At 31.6% G+C, this 17999-nt stretch overlaps 1 long non-coding RNA gene across 1 annotated transcript; it reads right to left on the bottom strand.

Moving 5' to 3' along the window:
• Positions 1-6522: 6522 nt before the first annotated feature.
• On the bottom strand, positions 6523-17405 carry LOC134687628 (uncharacterized). The gene is made up of 4 exons (XR_010101783.1): positions 17296-17405; positions 11070-11207; positions 8651-8700; positions 6523-7039 (listed from the first exon to the last, which is right to left on the bottom strand). It is a non-coding gene; the product is annotated as an uncharacterized LOC134687628 (long non-coding RNA).
• Positions 17406-17999: the final 594 nt, after the last annotated feature.

Below are 17999 nucleotides of genomic sequence, written 5' to 3' on the forward strand. Positions count from 1 at the left end.
ACATGTGTATCTGTAACAACTAGTAAATTCAGAAGCAGTTTTAATATACCTTTATACTTGATAACCCCTAGGAAAGTTAGTGTTTAGAATTCATTTTATAGGGGAGTCATATTCAGTGCCAAACAATTATTATTGAAGGAGCTATTCCACTTGGAAATATAAATTATACGAAAAATTGCATGGAAAGCCTTTTCAAATCCACATCATTCATAGGATTGCTACGAAATTTATATTGAAGGTTTATCTTAGCAAGTATTAGGGTTAGATCGAAATTCATTTCAAATCCACTATTTCACCATGAGTAATGTCACTTGGAAATAATTTTTTTTATAGGAAATTGCCTTATACATGTTTTATATCAAATGCACTTTTGGCAATTATAGAATGATTTTACATCAGACTAAACTGGATTGATTTTAACCTACTCACTTTCTGAATGTGTTGTCTACACTAATGACATGGTTGGTTTTCTCCTTTTGAACTACATTATACAATATGGTGTGTGTTTTGCCATTGTTGAAAGTCTCCATTGGATAGTTATCTTCTTGATAATCATACCACATTTCAAATTTTTAAGTCTTTTAAGCATGTGTGAAACAATGATTAATTGAAAGATTACTTCAAGATTTTCTTCATGTATTAGAATAACACATGATATGGGTATTCTTCCATGGCACAAAATAAGAACATGCAGAGCAAAAAGAATATGCTTGATTTGTATGAAGTAAAATGAAAAATTACAGAGCTCCTAGGAAAAGCAGAAATGGAACGTCCCTGATCAAAGGCAAAATCAAAAGCTCAAACACATCAAACAGAATGCATAAAAGGTGAAATAAATAAATACTGAACTCCGAAGAAAATTCAAAAAGGAAAGCAATCAAATGGCAAAATCAAATGATGAAATACATCAAATGAATAAACAACAACGGTTATATTCCTGATTTCGTACCTGCATTCTCAAATGCAGAAAATGGTGGATTTAACCTGGTTTTATAGCGCTGCATGTATTCTTAAGTATTGTCTAATTGTTAGGTACGTGAATGTATTGTCTTTGGTTTTTTAAAGTTATCTGAATGTAAATAGTCTGTGGTTTTTAAAACAGTCTTTGTATTTCTGTGGTTGTAAGATACATCTAGTCTTTTTATTGTCTGTGAATCCCATATACAGTCTGTATATGTTTTGTTTATGGTTATGAGATATAGGCAGTTGGTATTGTTCCGAATTCTAGGAACCAGTTTGTATCAGCCGTGGTTCTCAGTATTTTTTTGTTTATTTGTATGTACTGAAACCATTGAAGAATTTACACAGTTGATTAGTTTAAACTTGTTTGTTACTCAAAAGACGTTATTTCATGATTTAGGTAATACTTGGAAATTTATTATTAGGTGAAATATCTAATCCCGAAAGACATTAGTCGAAAGAGTTGATCTCTTCATACTAGCATTGAGAAAATCAAGTCTTAATTATTCAAAGCAAAAAAATCATAAAGGTACCGGTAGATATTTTTAACTTGTTTGTAGTGAATGGAATCTACACGGTCTTTACTGTCTTTTGATAATACACGTTTGTTCATAACACATGTGCACGAACAAATCTAAGGGTAATTGGGGAAAAAAATACAAAAAACTACAGTCATGCGTTTTTAACTTTATTTGCCGAACATTGATATACAGTTTTCATGAAGAAAATGTCTTTTGATAATACACTTTTGTTCACAACACACGAACAAATCTATGGGCAATGGCGAAAAATACGAAAAACTACAGTCATGCATTTTAACTAATTTGCCGAACATTAATATACAGTTTTATGGAGAAAATATATAGCTAACTTGATTTCGTCATAGTTCTTTACACGTATATATGCCGTATTCATCATTTTCCTGACCGAAGAGGACATGATATTATTAGTTGCTGATAATAAATGGCTATTTATAAAAAAAAACTTCTACCTTTTGATTGAAAAAGTAGTATAGCGATTCAAAAAGTCTTAACTATCAATCGATTTGAAGGGAACATACAGCATGCAATTATTTAAACCTTGCAGAAGTTAAGCTTAAGAGAGGCGATCGATACCAAAGGGACTTACAAACTGAGAAGTAGAAAATAAAGGGACAACGCCAGAGATAAAAAAGAAAAAGACCAAATCACAAACACAAACAACAGTTTAAAAAAAACATAAAAAAACCTAAAGACTTAGCAACACAAACCACACCAAAAATCTTCACTAAACATATCTTTTTCCGTGGGTGGTTTAGAATTATTGAAAAAGACTGATATTTGTTAATAATAGAGATAAAGATAAAAAGATAAAAAAAAATATATGTTGTGGAGTACCAACCAGAAGCCGTAAATATCTAGAGGATTTGGTTTTTAACTGAAGATAGTCATTTTATTTAAGCAAATTGTCGACTCTCTCATATACACGGATCGTTGAATGTTCAAGGCATGATTTAAGCTCAGATCTGGTTGTGATATAAAATTACTTGACAGAGATAACTTGCTATTGAATGAAGATAATTTCACTCTTATGGAATTTAATTAAGTATTACCTCTTACGACTACCACATTTGTTTGTTACTAAATCATTCGCTGGAACAACTTTTCTACGTTTTCTGAGTACTTTATTTTTTTTATGGTATTTATATTGATTAATTCCTGTTGCATAAAATTGAGAATGGAAATGGGGAATGTGTCAAAGAGACAACAACCCGACCAAATAAAAAACAACAGCAGAAGGTCACCAACAGGTCTTCAATGTAGCAGAGAAATTCCTGCACCCGGAGGCGTCCTTCAACTGGCCCCTAAACAAATATATACTAGTCCAGTGATAATGAACGCCATACTAATTTCCAAATGATACACAAGAAACTATAATTAAAATAATACAAGACTAACAAAGGCCAGAGGCTCCTGACTTGGGACAGGCGCAAAAATGCGGCGGGGTTAAACATGTTTGTGAGATCTCAACCCTTCCCTATACCTGTAACCAATGTAGAAAAGTAAACGCATAACAATACGCACATTAAAATTCAGTTCAAGAGAAGTCCGAGTCTGATGTCAGAAGATGTAACCAAAGAAAATAAACAAAATGACAATAATACATAAATAACCACAGAGAACTAGCAGTTAACTGACATCCCAGTTCCAGACTTCGATTAAACTGAATGATTATGATTTCATCATATGAACATCAGGCACAATCCTTCCCGTAAGGGGTTTAGTATCATACCATCATAACATGTATGAGAAGAACATAAAAAGTAAAATCACAAAAATACTGAACTCAGAGAAAAATCAATTAGGAAAGCCCATAATCACATGGCAAAATCAAATAACAAAACGCATCAAAAACGAATGGACAAGAACTGTCATATTCCTGACTTGGTACAGGCATTTTCAACCCGTGTCATGCCAACAACTGTTTTAGAATAAATGGTCATCGCCCAGCGACGAATATTTCACGCACAGAAGTCAGTAGTAAAATTAGTTAGACGTTGAACTTGATACGTGTACATTTGTCATGATACATATGAATAAACTTTAAAAAAAATATATGACTAAACTTTGTTATTTGTTAAAACATACAAGATACAAGATTTGAAGAAGTTTTCAATATATTTTTCTGTTTGTTTGCATTCAGTTATTCTATCAGTAATCATAGAAATGGAGGTAGCATTAACACATTTGTTTGACTAAAAATTAATTAAGCGTCTGTCCGATGTTCAGATTTATAACATATTTTACAATGGAATGAAGAAAATATCTTAATTGCTTACAACACTCTGTTAAATGTTTCGATGAATGATGATACTTTAAAAACTATAACCTGTCGATCTTAAATGATCTTGAAGTTTGATGTGCGAACACCAGCTAACATATGATTTACACCTATAATGTTGGACTTTTCAATACCATGTTGAAAAAGGGTTAAGTGCTATATGGACCACTGATATAACTGTCGCATAATTGATTAAAAATTACTCCCCAACTTGGAACAAGTGTACCTGCTATTCAAAAAGGGAACACAGTCTGAAACGGCGTATTAAATTGAAGCAATATCGGTTATTCTGAAGACAAATCCTTTCTTGATTTAAATCAATACGACTGAGAGAACAGCCTTAATTTCGTGTAACTGTATATCAACTACTTAAGATTTAACCTAATTTATATAATAATTGAGATATAAGTCATGCCAAAACTAATTTACCTTAAAGATAACTACAATTATATTTTGAGCTTGCGTATCTGTTAATTTCAGGCTTTTCATGGGAATATAAGTGTATCTCCAAGTGTATAAAGTATACGCTATAAAAAATCTGATAAAAGAATGAGATGCTTAAAGATTATATGGTTAAAATGGTTAAGATTATGAGAAGGTATAAATTATTGTAATAAAGGGTTTTCAGAATTTATGGATAAATATTGGCAAGAATTTGTATAAACCGCAAAATCCTTCTCACTATACAAATCCTTAACACTGTGTATCTCTCAAATAAACCTATAATTGTAAAATACGTTCATGCTTCGGTAATGAAACCCACATACAATGCTGACCCAAAAATCTACTACAATATAAATTGCACTACAACATTAGAAAGTTAACATTATGCCAAAAGATTATTTCATTTCGGTTAGGAGTTTTAGAGTAGATGGTGATAATTACAACGAGTTATATAATGAGCAGATACATGTCCTACAAAAGTAAACACAAAGACAACTTGAAGATACAATTACAGATAAAGAACTAACGATTTACGTTTTGTGGGTGGTGCCAACATAAACGATACGATAGTTTGTGCAGATTCACAAATTCTGACCATAATCCTGCAATTTGTATTATATCAAATGTACACAAAGGATTGTAGGTGTTGTTTTTCGAATTCAAGCAAATAGCTACTGTATAAATGTACATTGATAGATTTCAGTTATACCCAAGTATCTATATAGCTCCTGTAGTCGGTAAACTCCCAAACGTGATCCTTTACAATAAAGGTTATGGTTAACCATGTGAAATTGTTTAACATATAATCCCTCATTATAATGATTTTGTATTATCATTGTGGCATATATCAAACTCATTCGTTCAGTGTATACATTCAAGTTTGTGGTTATATGTCTTTTGAGTAAGTTAACCCATTTTAATTCATGTTTCATAGTGAGTCTTTCTATGTTGTGATGTCACTGTTGTTAAGTTAAGGGTTAAGCTTGGTACCTATCAAAAAAAATAATTCCGCTGCATTTGTTATTCGCCTGTCCTCATTAGGTACCTGATGTTCAGTGGTTGTTGTTTGTTAACGTGGTTCATAAGTGTTTCTCGTTTATTCATTTAGATAAATTCGTTTGTGTTCCCGTTTGAATGGTTCACACTAATGAGTTTGGGCCCTATATAACTTGCCGTTCGGTGTGAGCCAAAACTCTGTGTTGAAGACCGAACTTTGACTTAAACATGTTATAATTGGTTACTCTTAAAGTTGGGACTTGAATTGAGATTTGTCTCATATCACATCTGGTTATATCTATATATGAAGGATTGTAGATGTTCCTTCTCAAATATCAACTTACATCCTCCTAATTATAAGAAAAGAAGATATGGTATGATTGCCAATGAGACAACTCTCCACAAGAGACCAAATCGACACAGAAAATAACAACTTAAGGTCACCATACGGCCTTCAACTATGAGCACAAACCACAGCTTTATAATTTTCCTGGAAATATTTCATATTTGTTTTTTATATGTCTTGTAGTCAGTAAAATACAAAATGTGTATGAAGGATTGTAGATGATCTATCTCAAATATGAACGCTTGCAGCCTACTGCATAAAGGTTTATGGAAAGATTTGATCCTTACTAATGTACTTCAGATTTTCTATTTATGAGTTTGACTGTTCCTCTTGTATATTTCGTTCCTCTTTTATATATCTCTTGCAGTTGGGAAAATACCAAAAATGTATGAAGAATTGTAGATTTTCCCTCTCAAATATCAACACTTGCAGCCTACTGTATAAATGTTTTTGGAAAGATTTCATCCTTACCAATGTACCTATATATCCCTTGCAGTTAGTAAAATATCAAATGTGTATGAAGCATTGTAGATGTCCTCAAAGGTTGACACTTGCAGCCTACTGAATAAATTTTCATGGAGAATTTCAACACATACAGCCTACTCTATAAGTGTCTTTTGGATATATTTCACCCTGACTAAAGTACCTATGCATGTCTAACAGTCGATAGCATATGAAATGTGCATATAAAAGATTGTAGATGTTCCCTCTGGAATAATCTGAATATTTTCGGAAACCAATGACTCTATTTTATGAGCTTCATATACAATTATTTCAAGATTTTCCAAGTCTCCATATCATAAGACTGTTTACATTTTCTTATCATCATCATAGACACTAGCAATATTTATTTCTTGTCAATAAAGAGATGAGGAATTTCATTATATATACAGAAAAGCAATCATATAGGATTGTTGCTGGAAAATTGTCACATTGATACAAAGTAAAAGTATTGATTAAATTTTAGAACTTTTATTTTATGAAAATAAAACCTAAATAACATAGAACGAAAGATCCACTAAACTCAATACATTGTACAATTCTAGATATTCCAATACATAAATGCATGAACAACGTATATACATTCTTAACTACACAATAAAACTGTTTTCATTTGATTTTAAACAGCCAGGAATCTGTTTACTTTCACCTTTTAGATATAACATTTTATACATAGAATATAAAATGTATTCATGTAAATGAATTCTATGTTTGTTACTTTAATGATAACCATTTTCCGAGTAGTAAAAAGTTCATCTTAAATGCATTTTAAATCATGGCACGTCTTCAATATATAAGAACACAGTTCAGTTGTCCTCCACATTGCAGATATGTTATCCAAGAACGAATTACAATATTAATTAATTATAACAAAAACACAGATCTAAGCACAGTAAAATAGTCTCCCCTGTTCTGTAAAGAATTCTTGTTCGTATTCTTTCTTAATTGTGTGGCCGGCACTAAATCTTTAACCTACAAAATAATATATGGTTCAGTTGAATAAATAATTATTCCAATACAATACAGAATTTCAATGCCTCAAACAGTTGTTATTTATTTTCCATCTAAGAATAAAGAGGAGTGTTTCATCAGTGCAAAAACAGAACATAATCCCAAGATTGTATCCAATTGTAAAATTTGTAATGCAGAAATACAATTCTTTTGTGAGACCAATCATTTAAATGAAAAGTTAAAATTATGACTTTACATAGAACCATGACTCAAATGAGTTACCTTTTTGTTTTATGAAATGACAATGTGAGAAAAACAAGGCTTCATCATAACTATTTCTTTTTATCAAGTATTGATTATAAGAATGTGTTGGTGAATATGTAAACTGTGATGATTAAAATATAAAGTGTTGTGATAGACAACCATACTGAAGTGATAGACATACATAGTGTGGTGATAGGTAAACAAAGCATGGTGATAGACAATAGTGTGGTGATAGACAAACATACTCAAGTGATAGACAAACAAAGTGTGGTGATAGACAAACATAGTGTGGCGATATACAAACATAGCATGGTGACAGACAAACATAGTGTGGTGATAGACAGACTTAGTGTCGTGATAGACATACATAGTGTGGTGATAGACAAACATAGTGTGGTGAAAGACAACAGTGTGGTAATGGACAACAGTGTGGTGATAGACAAACATAGTGTGGTGAAAGACAATAGTGTGGTAATGGACAACAGTGTGGTAATGGACAACAGTGTGGTGATAGACAAACATAGTGTGGTGAAAGACAATAGTGTGGTGATAGACCACAGTGTGGTGATAGACAAATATATTGTGGTGATAAATACACAGACTGTGAAGAATGATTTATGTAGTGTGGTGATTAATTATGTGTGGCGGTAGATATATTATATGTGGCCATAATTATACTAGATATATAATATGTGGTGGTATATACATTGTGTGTGTGCCAGCAGAAGTATTATGTAGACCTAGTTACAAGTACAATAACACTGAAACAATATATTTTTAAGGTTTACTCATCTTGAATGTTAGAATCTTTGACTGACAGTTAGTATACCATATTTGCTACTTTTATTGAAACGATATCTGACATGATATTTACATAAAATATTGCACGATATGTTGGAGCAGGTATTCTTTAAAAATAATTTCTTTTAAATTATTTCATTTCAACCAGGATTGTTTAATTGCTTATTAACTCTTTACATACATATGTATAATACTTTGCTAATTAACTCTTTACATACATATGTATAATACTTTGCTAATTAACTCTTAACATACATATGTAAAGAGTAAAGTGTTGGTGTTGATATGAATATCAATTATTTGGTCATTTTTTATAAATTTCCTGTTTGCAAAACTTTGATTTTTTCTTATCCCAGGCATAAATTACCTTTATCGTACTTGGCACAACTTTTTGGAAGTTTGGATCCTTAATACTCTTCAACTTTGTATTTGTTTGGTTTTTAACTATTTTGATATGAGCGTCACTGATGAGTCTTATGTAGAAGAAACTTGCGTCTGGCGTACTAAATTATTATCCTGGTACCTTTGATAACTATGAGTAATACTTTTAATTTCAATGAAGATTACCTTTTCCTTTTCTTCTATGTTCTATCTTTCAAAAATCTAGTTTCATTTTTCTGAAGAAAAAAAATAATAACAGTGAGGTGTCACATTGAGTCATTTTAAGTTTAAAATCTAAATAAACATAAACAGATTTCTGTACAAAACGGTGGATTATTATCATGCTCATATCTACTTTTAAAATGATATAAATAGGGCTTTGAAAGATATACCCAGTGGTGTGATAGAAATAATATATAAATTGAGGTGAAAATGTACAGTGAGGTGATTGATCAATAAAGTAAAGGTGTTTAATATGTAGAAATATACATAGAGACTGTTGGGGTAGATATAGAGAGTGGGTAATAGATATAGAGAGTGTGTGGTGATTGATGTATAAAGTGAGGTGATTGATAAATAAAATGAAGTGATAGGTGTTTATGATGTGGTCATTAATATAAAGACTGTGGAGATACATATCGAGAGTATGGGGATATATATATAAAGTGTGTGATGATCGATATATAAAGTGAGGTGATGGATAAATAAAGTAAGGTGATAGGTATTTATAATGTGGTCATAAACATAGAGACTGTGGGGATACATATCCAGAGTATGGGGATAGATATAGAGAGTGTGTGGTGATTGATATATAAAATTATATGATGGATAAATAAAGAAAAGTGATTGGTGTTTGTTATTTGGTCATAAACATAGAGACTATGGGGGTAGATATAGAGAGTTTGGGGATAGATATAGAGAGTGTGTGGTGATTGATGTATAAAGTGAGGTGATTGATTAAAAAAAGTAAGGTGGTAGGTGTTTATGATGTGGTCATAAACATAGAGACTGTGGGAATACATATCGAGAGTATGGGGATATATATAGAAAGTGTGTGGTGATCGATATATAAAGTGAGGTGATGGATAAATAAAGTAAGGTGATAGGTGTTGATAATGTGGTCATAAACATAGAGACTGTGTGTATAGATATTGACAGTGTGGTGAGTGACACAGAGATTATGAGGATATATATAGAGAGTGTGTTGATTGCTATATAAAGTGAGGTTATTGCTAATAAAGTGTGGTGATAGGTGTTTATTATGTGAAGATATACAGAGAGACTTTTGGGGTAGACAAAAAGAGTGGGGATAGATATAGAGAGTGTGTGAGTGGTGATTGATATATAAAGTGAGGTGATTGATAAATAAAGTAAGATGATAGGTGTTTATTTTGTGGGGATAGATATAAAAAGTGTGTGGTGATTTATATATAAAGTGAGGTGATGGATAAATAAAGTAAAGTGATTGGTGTTTGTTATTTGGTCATAAACATAGAGACTGTTGGGATATATATTGAAAGTTTGGTGATTGATATATAAAGTGAGGTGATTGATAAATGAAGTGAGGTGATAGGTGTTTATTATGTGAAGATATACAGATAGACTTTTGGGGTAGATACAGAGAGTGGGGGATAGATATATAGTGAGTGTGTGTGGTGATTGATACATAAAGTGAGGTGATTGATAAATAAAGTAAGATGACAGGTGTTTTTTGTGAGGAGATATACTGAGAGATTTTTGGGGCAGATATAGGGAGTTGGGGATATATATAGAGAGAGTGTGTTGATTGATATATACAGTAAGGTTAGTGATAAATAAAGTGAGGTGATAGGTGTTTATTATGGGAAGATATAAGATAAACTTTTGGGGTAGATAAAGAGAGTTGGGGATAGATATATAGAGAGTGTGTGTGTGGTGATTGATATATAAAGTGAGGTGATTGAGAAATAAAGTAAGATGATAGGGGTTTATTGTGTGGAGATATGCAGAGAGACTATTGGGGCAGATATAGAGACATGGGGATATATATAGAGAGAGTGTGGTGATTGATACATTAAGTGAGGTGATTGATAAATAAAGTAAGGTGATAGGTGTTTATTATGTGGAGATATGCAGAGAGACTTTTGGGGGGAGATATACAGAGTATGGGGATATATATAGAGAGTGTGGTGATTGATCTATAAAGTGAGGTGATTGGTAAATAAAGTAAGGGGATAGCTTTTGTATTATCCTGAGATATACATAGAGACTATTATGATACTACTATGATATATACATAATGACTGTTGGCATTGGTATGGAGAGTGTAGTGATAGATAATCATAGTATGGGGATAGCTATTGAGACTGTAATGATAGATAATCATAGTATGGGGATAGCTATTGAGACTGTAGTGATAGATAATCATAGTATGGGGGTAGCTATTGAGACTGTAGTGATAGATAATCATAGTATGGGGTACCTATTGAGACTGTTTGGATATATATGGAGAGTGTGGTGATGAATACAGCGACTGTAGCAATGGAGGAATATATAAACCACCACACTATATATATCTTTTTTCGAGTTATCTTTTTTCAAGTATCATTTTCTAAAAATACTTTACCATCACTATAACTGAGTGCTGCTTGGTTGTAAATCATTTAACTATTCTTGTTATTTCATTTAAAATTAGATGTATCCATGTTCTTTCTTCATTTTCAGCAATGACCTCTAAATCCCTGCAAAATGTCGTTTGGTATTTCTGTAAGAAGAACAAAAATATAAATAATGAATTTGAGAATTGCTACATGATAAGTATACAAGCTTATACAAACATATCTCAGTGGACATTGCATATCTGCATATCTCCTTTCACAGTAAATTATACATTGACCAGTATATTTTTCTCACTTATAGAATATACAAGTTAAAGTATACAGTCTGGTGAAAAATAGATACAGAATGATGATAGATATAATCATTGTGTTACTATAAATATGATAAGATGGTGATAAATAGATATAGATAGATGATAAGTGTGAACTTAGTTATAGTGGGGTTATGTGTATATACAGTGAGGTAAAGAATACACAGAATAGTATTAAGATATATACAAATGTACAGTGTGATGATATATAAACAAAAGGATGATATATATATTTCTCTAATTCTATGGAAATTTATTGCTTTCCGAACCCATTGTATAAAAAAATTTAATCAACGTGTGGTTGCCGGTGATCTCAGAATATCATTGGATGATTTTAAGGGTCATGACCTTTTTAGCTAACTGGATGAATCAAAATATGTTAACAAGTGTTAATGAAATTGACAACTTCGTGCAATATGAAAGGCACTCGAGGGGGATTTTCGGTTAACAAAAAAAGAAAATGTCTTTTTAATCATTAGAGAAACAGATTCTTACATAGTTACTCGTGAATTATCGGATTTATCCAATCTCGATAGTTAAATTATAAATTTTAAAGTCCTCGCCGAGGCGGCTCGGACTTTAAAATTGATAATTTAACTATCTCGATTGGATAAATCCGATAATCCACTGGTACCAATGTAAGAATCTATATATATATACTGTGTGGTGACATATATATCAATGGTCTTGTGATTGATTTAAACAGTGCAGTTAGTTAAAAGATACATATGTGGAGGGGATACATATATAAAATATGGTGAAAAAATATCAACAGTGAGGTCAATAAAATATTTTCAGGGATGTCATACATATATAAAATGAGGAGAAAGATAAAGGTGAAAGATATATAAAGTGAGATGATAGATATACACATTGTGGTGACAGATACACAGTGTGGTGATATATGTATAAAGTGAGGTGATAGAGATATAAAATGTAGTGAAAGATGTACATTGTATTGATAGATATATTGAATAAGGTGATAGATATATAAACAGAGGTGGTATATTAATAAAATGAGGTCTTACTTATATAGAATGAGGTGATAGATATACAAAGTGTGGTGACATATATACAGCGTGTTGATAGATATATGAAGTGTTGTGACATATGATCAGTTAGGTGATAGATGTATAAAGTGTGATGATAGATATATAAAGTGTGATGATAGATTTATAAAGTGTGGTTATTGATACATAATGTGTTGTGGCATATGATGTGTTAGATGATAGATGTATATAGTGTGGTGATAAATATATACAGTGTGATGATAGATATATAAAGTAAGGTGATTAATGATAGAGTGATAATATTCACAGTGTGGTGATTAATGATAGAGTGGTAAAAAATATATACAGTGTGGTGAAAGATGATACACAGTGGTGATACATATAAAGAGCAGGGTGATTGATGATACAGAGTGGTGAAAGATATATACACTATGAGGATTGATGAAACAGAGTAGTGATAGATACATACAGAGAGGTGATAGCTATATACAGTGTGGTAATTGGTGATACAGAGTGGGGATAGATATCTAGCGTTGTGATAGATATATACAAGTAGGTGATTGATGATATAGAGTGCTGATAGATATATACAATAGGGTGACTGATGATACAGAGTGGTGATAAAGATATAGTTTGGTGATTGGTGATACAGAGTGGTGATAGATATAAACAGTAAGGTGATTAATGATACAGAGTGGTGATAGATATGTAGATACAGTCCTACATATATCCCTAGGCTGTATTTATATTCTATACAGATATCAGTCATGTGGTATGCTTTTATATGTTCTGTTTGTTTTTCAAATATCTCTTTATAGCAATAAGAATCCCACCAATTTTCTGAAAAGATACACACATAAACTATAGTCTTTTAGTCTTTTCTACCATGACAATAATAGTTTTCAAAATTAAAATGTGTATGATTGTGCAACAAAATCAACCATGTTGAAAAACAAATAGTTACAATGATAGGTGCCGAACTGAATCATTTTTAGTTTTCAGCAAACATACACAGATTGCTGCAAATATACATTAATCGTTAGTATGCTTATATCCATTTTCAAATTGGTATAAACATGGTTTTAACAGATACACATAGAGTTGTGATAGCATTATACAGTAACAGAATATACCAAACATATTAAGTATGGGGATAGAAAAAAATAAATTGAATTGAGGTGATATGTATATAGAAGGTGGTGATAGATAAATGAAGTGAAGATATCATGTTAGGTGATAAATATATAGACTGTGGTGATGGCTATATCATACGAGGTGATGGAAATATAAATTTAGGTGATAAATAAAAAAAGTAAGGTGATAGATAAAGAAAGTGAGATGATAGATACAGAATGTGAGGTGATAGATAAAGAAAGTAAGATTATAAATATGTAAAGTGTAGAAACAGATGTATAAAGTGAGGTGATTGATATATAAGTTGTGGTGATAGTTATAGAAAGTGTGGTGATAGATACATAAAATGAGGTGATAAGATATATAAAGTGTACTTACAAATGTCTAAAGTGAGGTGATTGATATATAAGGTGTGGTGATAGATATAGAAAGTGAGGTGATTGATATATTAGGTGTGGAGGTAGATATATAAAGTGTGGTGATAGATATAGGAAGTGGGGTGATTGATATATTAGGTGTGGTGACAGATATATGAGGTGATGTAAATTTAATGTGTGGTGACAAATATAAAAAAAGATGACAGATTTATAAAGTGTGGTGACAGATATATATGTAAAGTTAGGTGATTGATATATGAAGGGTGGTGATAGATATATATAAAAAGTGTGGGGACAGATTCATAAAATGTGGTGACAGATATATAGAGTGAGGTGATAGATATATTTAGTTTGGTGATAAATATATAAAGTGTAGTTACTGTGATAAATATATAAAGTGAGGTGATAGATATATGTAGTGACGTGATGGATATATATAGTGTGATCATGGATATGTTAAGTGTAGTGATAGATATATAAAGTATGGTGACAGATATATAAGGTGTGGTGATAGATATATAAAGTCTGGTGACAGATATATAATGTGTAGTGATAGATATTTAAAGTATGGTGACAGATATATAAGGTGTGGTGATAGATATATAAAGTCTGGTGACAGATATATAATGTGTAGTGACAGATGAACAGTGTAGTGATAAATGAACAGTGTGGTGATAGATGTATAAAGTTTGGTCACAGTGAGGTATTTGGTTTTTGAAGTATGTGATAGATATATAAAGTGAGGTGATAGATATATAAGATGTGGTGATGTGTATAAGGTGTGGTGATGTGTATAAGGTGTGGTGATGTATATATAATTTGTGGTGACAGATATAAAAAGTGTGGTGAAAGATTTATGAAGTATGGTGACAGATATATATGGTGTGGTGACATATATATACAGTATGGTGACACATTTATAAAGTGTGGTGATAGATATATAAAGTGTGGTAACAGATAAATAAAGTGTAGTGACAGATACATAAATTGTGGTGATAGATATATAAAAAGTGGTGACAGATATGTAAAGTCTGGGGATAGATATATAAAGTCTGGTGACATATATATAGAGTGTAGTTAGAGATATTTAAAGTGAGGTGATAGATATATATAGTGAGGTGATTGATATATATAGTGTGGTGATGGATATGTTAAGTGTGGTGACAGATATATAAAGTGTGGTGATAGATATATAAAGTCTAGTGACAGATATATAGAGTGTTGTGACAGATATATAAAGTGAGTAGATAGATATAGATAGGCGAGTGATATTTAAAGTGTGATCATGAATATGTAAAGTGTAGTGACAGATATATAAATAATGGTGACATATATATAAAGTGTGGTGATAGATTTATAAAGTAGTGATAGATATATAAAGTGAGGTGATAGAAAAATATATATTGAGGTGACGGATACATAAAGTGTGGTGCTGGATATATATAGTAAGGTGATTGATACATAAAGTGTGGTGATGGATATATATAGTGTGATCATGGATATGTTAAGTGTAGTGACACAGATATATAAAGTATGGTGACAGATATATAAAGTGTGGTGATAGATATATAAAGTCTGGTGTCAGATAAATAAAATAGTGATAGATATATAAAGTGTGGTGATAGATATATATATATAGTGAGGTAATTGATATATGAAGTGTGGTGATGGATATGTTAAGTATGGTGACAGATATATAAAGTGTGGTGATAGATATATAAAGTCTGATGACAGATATATAGAGTGTTGTGACAGATATATAAAGTGTGTTGATTGATATATAAAGTGTAATGATAGATATAGTAAGTGAGGTGATAAATATATATTGTGAGGTGATTGATATATGAAGGGTGATGATGGATATGTTAAGTGTGGTGACAGATATATAAGGTGTGGTGACAGATATATAAAGTGGAGTGATAGATATATAGTGACATGATGGATATATTAAGTGTGGTGATGGATAGGTTAAGTATAATGACAGATATATAAAGTGTGGTGACAGATATATAAAGTGTGGTGAAAGATATATAAAGTATGGTGATAGATATATAAAGTGTGGTGACAGATATATAAAGTGTGCTGATTGATATAAAAAGTGTGGTCACAGATATATAAAGTGTGCTGATTGATATATAAAGTGTGGTGACAGATATATAAAGTATGGTGATAGATAAATAAAGTGTGGTGATAGATGTATAAAGTCTTGTGACAGATATATAAAGTGATGATAGATTTATAAATTGTGGTGATGGATATGTCAAGTGTAATGACAGATATTTAAAGTGTGGTGATAGATATACAAAGAGTGGTGACAGATATATAAAATGTGGTGACAGATATATAAAGTATGCTGACAGATATATAAAATGTGGTGACTGATATATAAAGTTTGATGACAGATATATAAAGTGTGGTGACTGATATAGAAAGTTCAGTGACAGATATATAAAGTGTGGTGGCAGATATATAAAGTGTGGTGGCAGAATATAAAGTGTGGTGACAGATATATAAAGTAGTGATAGATATATAAAGTGTGGTTATGGATATGTCAAGTGTAATGACAGATAAACAAAGTATTGTGACAGATATATAATGTCTGGTGATAGATATATAAAGTGTGGTGACAGAATATAAAGTGTGGTGACAGATATATATTAAGTGTTGTGACAAATATATAAAATGTTGTGACGGAGTCTGGTGACATATATATATAAAGTGTGGTGACAGATATATAAAGTGTGGTGACAGATGTTATGGTGACAAATATATAAAGTCTGGTGACAGATATATAAAGTGTGGTGACGGATATATAAAATGTGGTGACAGATATAAAAAGTGTGGTGACAGATATATAAAGTGTGGTGACAGATATATAAAGTCTGGTGACATATATATTTAAAGTGTGGTGACAGATATATAAAGTATGGTGACATATATATAAAGTCTGGTGGAATATATGATAAAGCGTATATAACATGGCAAAATCCGTATCACATGCCGCATCACCCTCGACCAATATCATATAGTGACAGAAGAGATAAATCAAGTGAGGTCCTAGATATATAGCAATTATCTATCATATTGAATACACCTTAATTATTGGTAATCCTGGATGACCCGACTGCATAGAACTTATGACGAATACAACAATCATGACAATCAGTTTTCCTTTGTGGCTTCAGTTGTTTTTTTTTACTTCAAAATTTTACTACAATCTGTGTGATATCCAGTAATGGCGGAAAAATAGTGATAAGGTCCAGTGGCGGATCCAGGGGAGGGTTCAGGGGGGTTAGACCCCCCCCCTTTTTAACGATCAATGCATTGGAATGGTGACTTATAGTTGGACCCCCCTTTTTGAAATGGCTGGATTCGCCCCTGATAAGGTGTATGAAAAATTACCATCAACATCAAACCACTCTCGTTTTACAAGATTTGTTACATTTTTCACCATATAGGTTTTGAAGTTTCAAGTCCTAACACAAATCTATCTCCACATAGAAGATTTTTTTTCAAAAAGTGAAAGTAGAAATTACCGGATCCGCCCAGTTCCGATCGCGCATGCGCACAAATACGAGGTTACAGTCCGGGTTACAATATCTATAACCTTGTATATTATATACCTCCTTTCTTTTGTTAAAATTTAATTAGAAAATTATGTGTGTATAACTGAATCATTGTCAAGTCTGTCAGTTTAACCTTATAATATCACAAATATGATATTTACAAGGATTTTTATAATACATAAAATGTTTTTGCAACATCGACTAAAATAGAAAGTCAATTCTGGTGACGACCCTATTATTTTCCGTTTTATTTTTAAAGAACTTTCGAACGCACCCTATGTAGTCGAATCCAAACAATCGAAAGCCGAGAATCGAAAATGCCCAGAAAATGACTCGCACTACATTTGTACGTTTGTCAAGTTATTTATTCTTCTGACAAAGGACCGATTTTGGCCTCAAATTTCAGGTTCATCTGACGAAAGATTTTGACCACTTTTTAAACTTAAGTGTCTATTTCATTTGAATCAATTAGTTTGCGTGAAAGATTTTAATTGATTTTGTCATTAAAAACGACCCGGTTCAAGCTCAATTATGAAAAAT

This window comes from Mytilus trossulus, chromosome 10 (assembly GCF_036588685.1).
Source record: "Mytilus trossulus isolate FHL-02 chromosome 10, PNRI_Mtr1.1.1.hap1, whole genome shotgun sequence".
Taxonomy (NCBI): Eukaryota; Metazoa; Mollusca; class Bivalvia; order Mytilida; family Mytilidae; genus Mytilus; species Mytilus trossulus.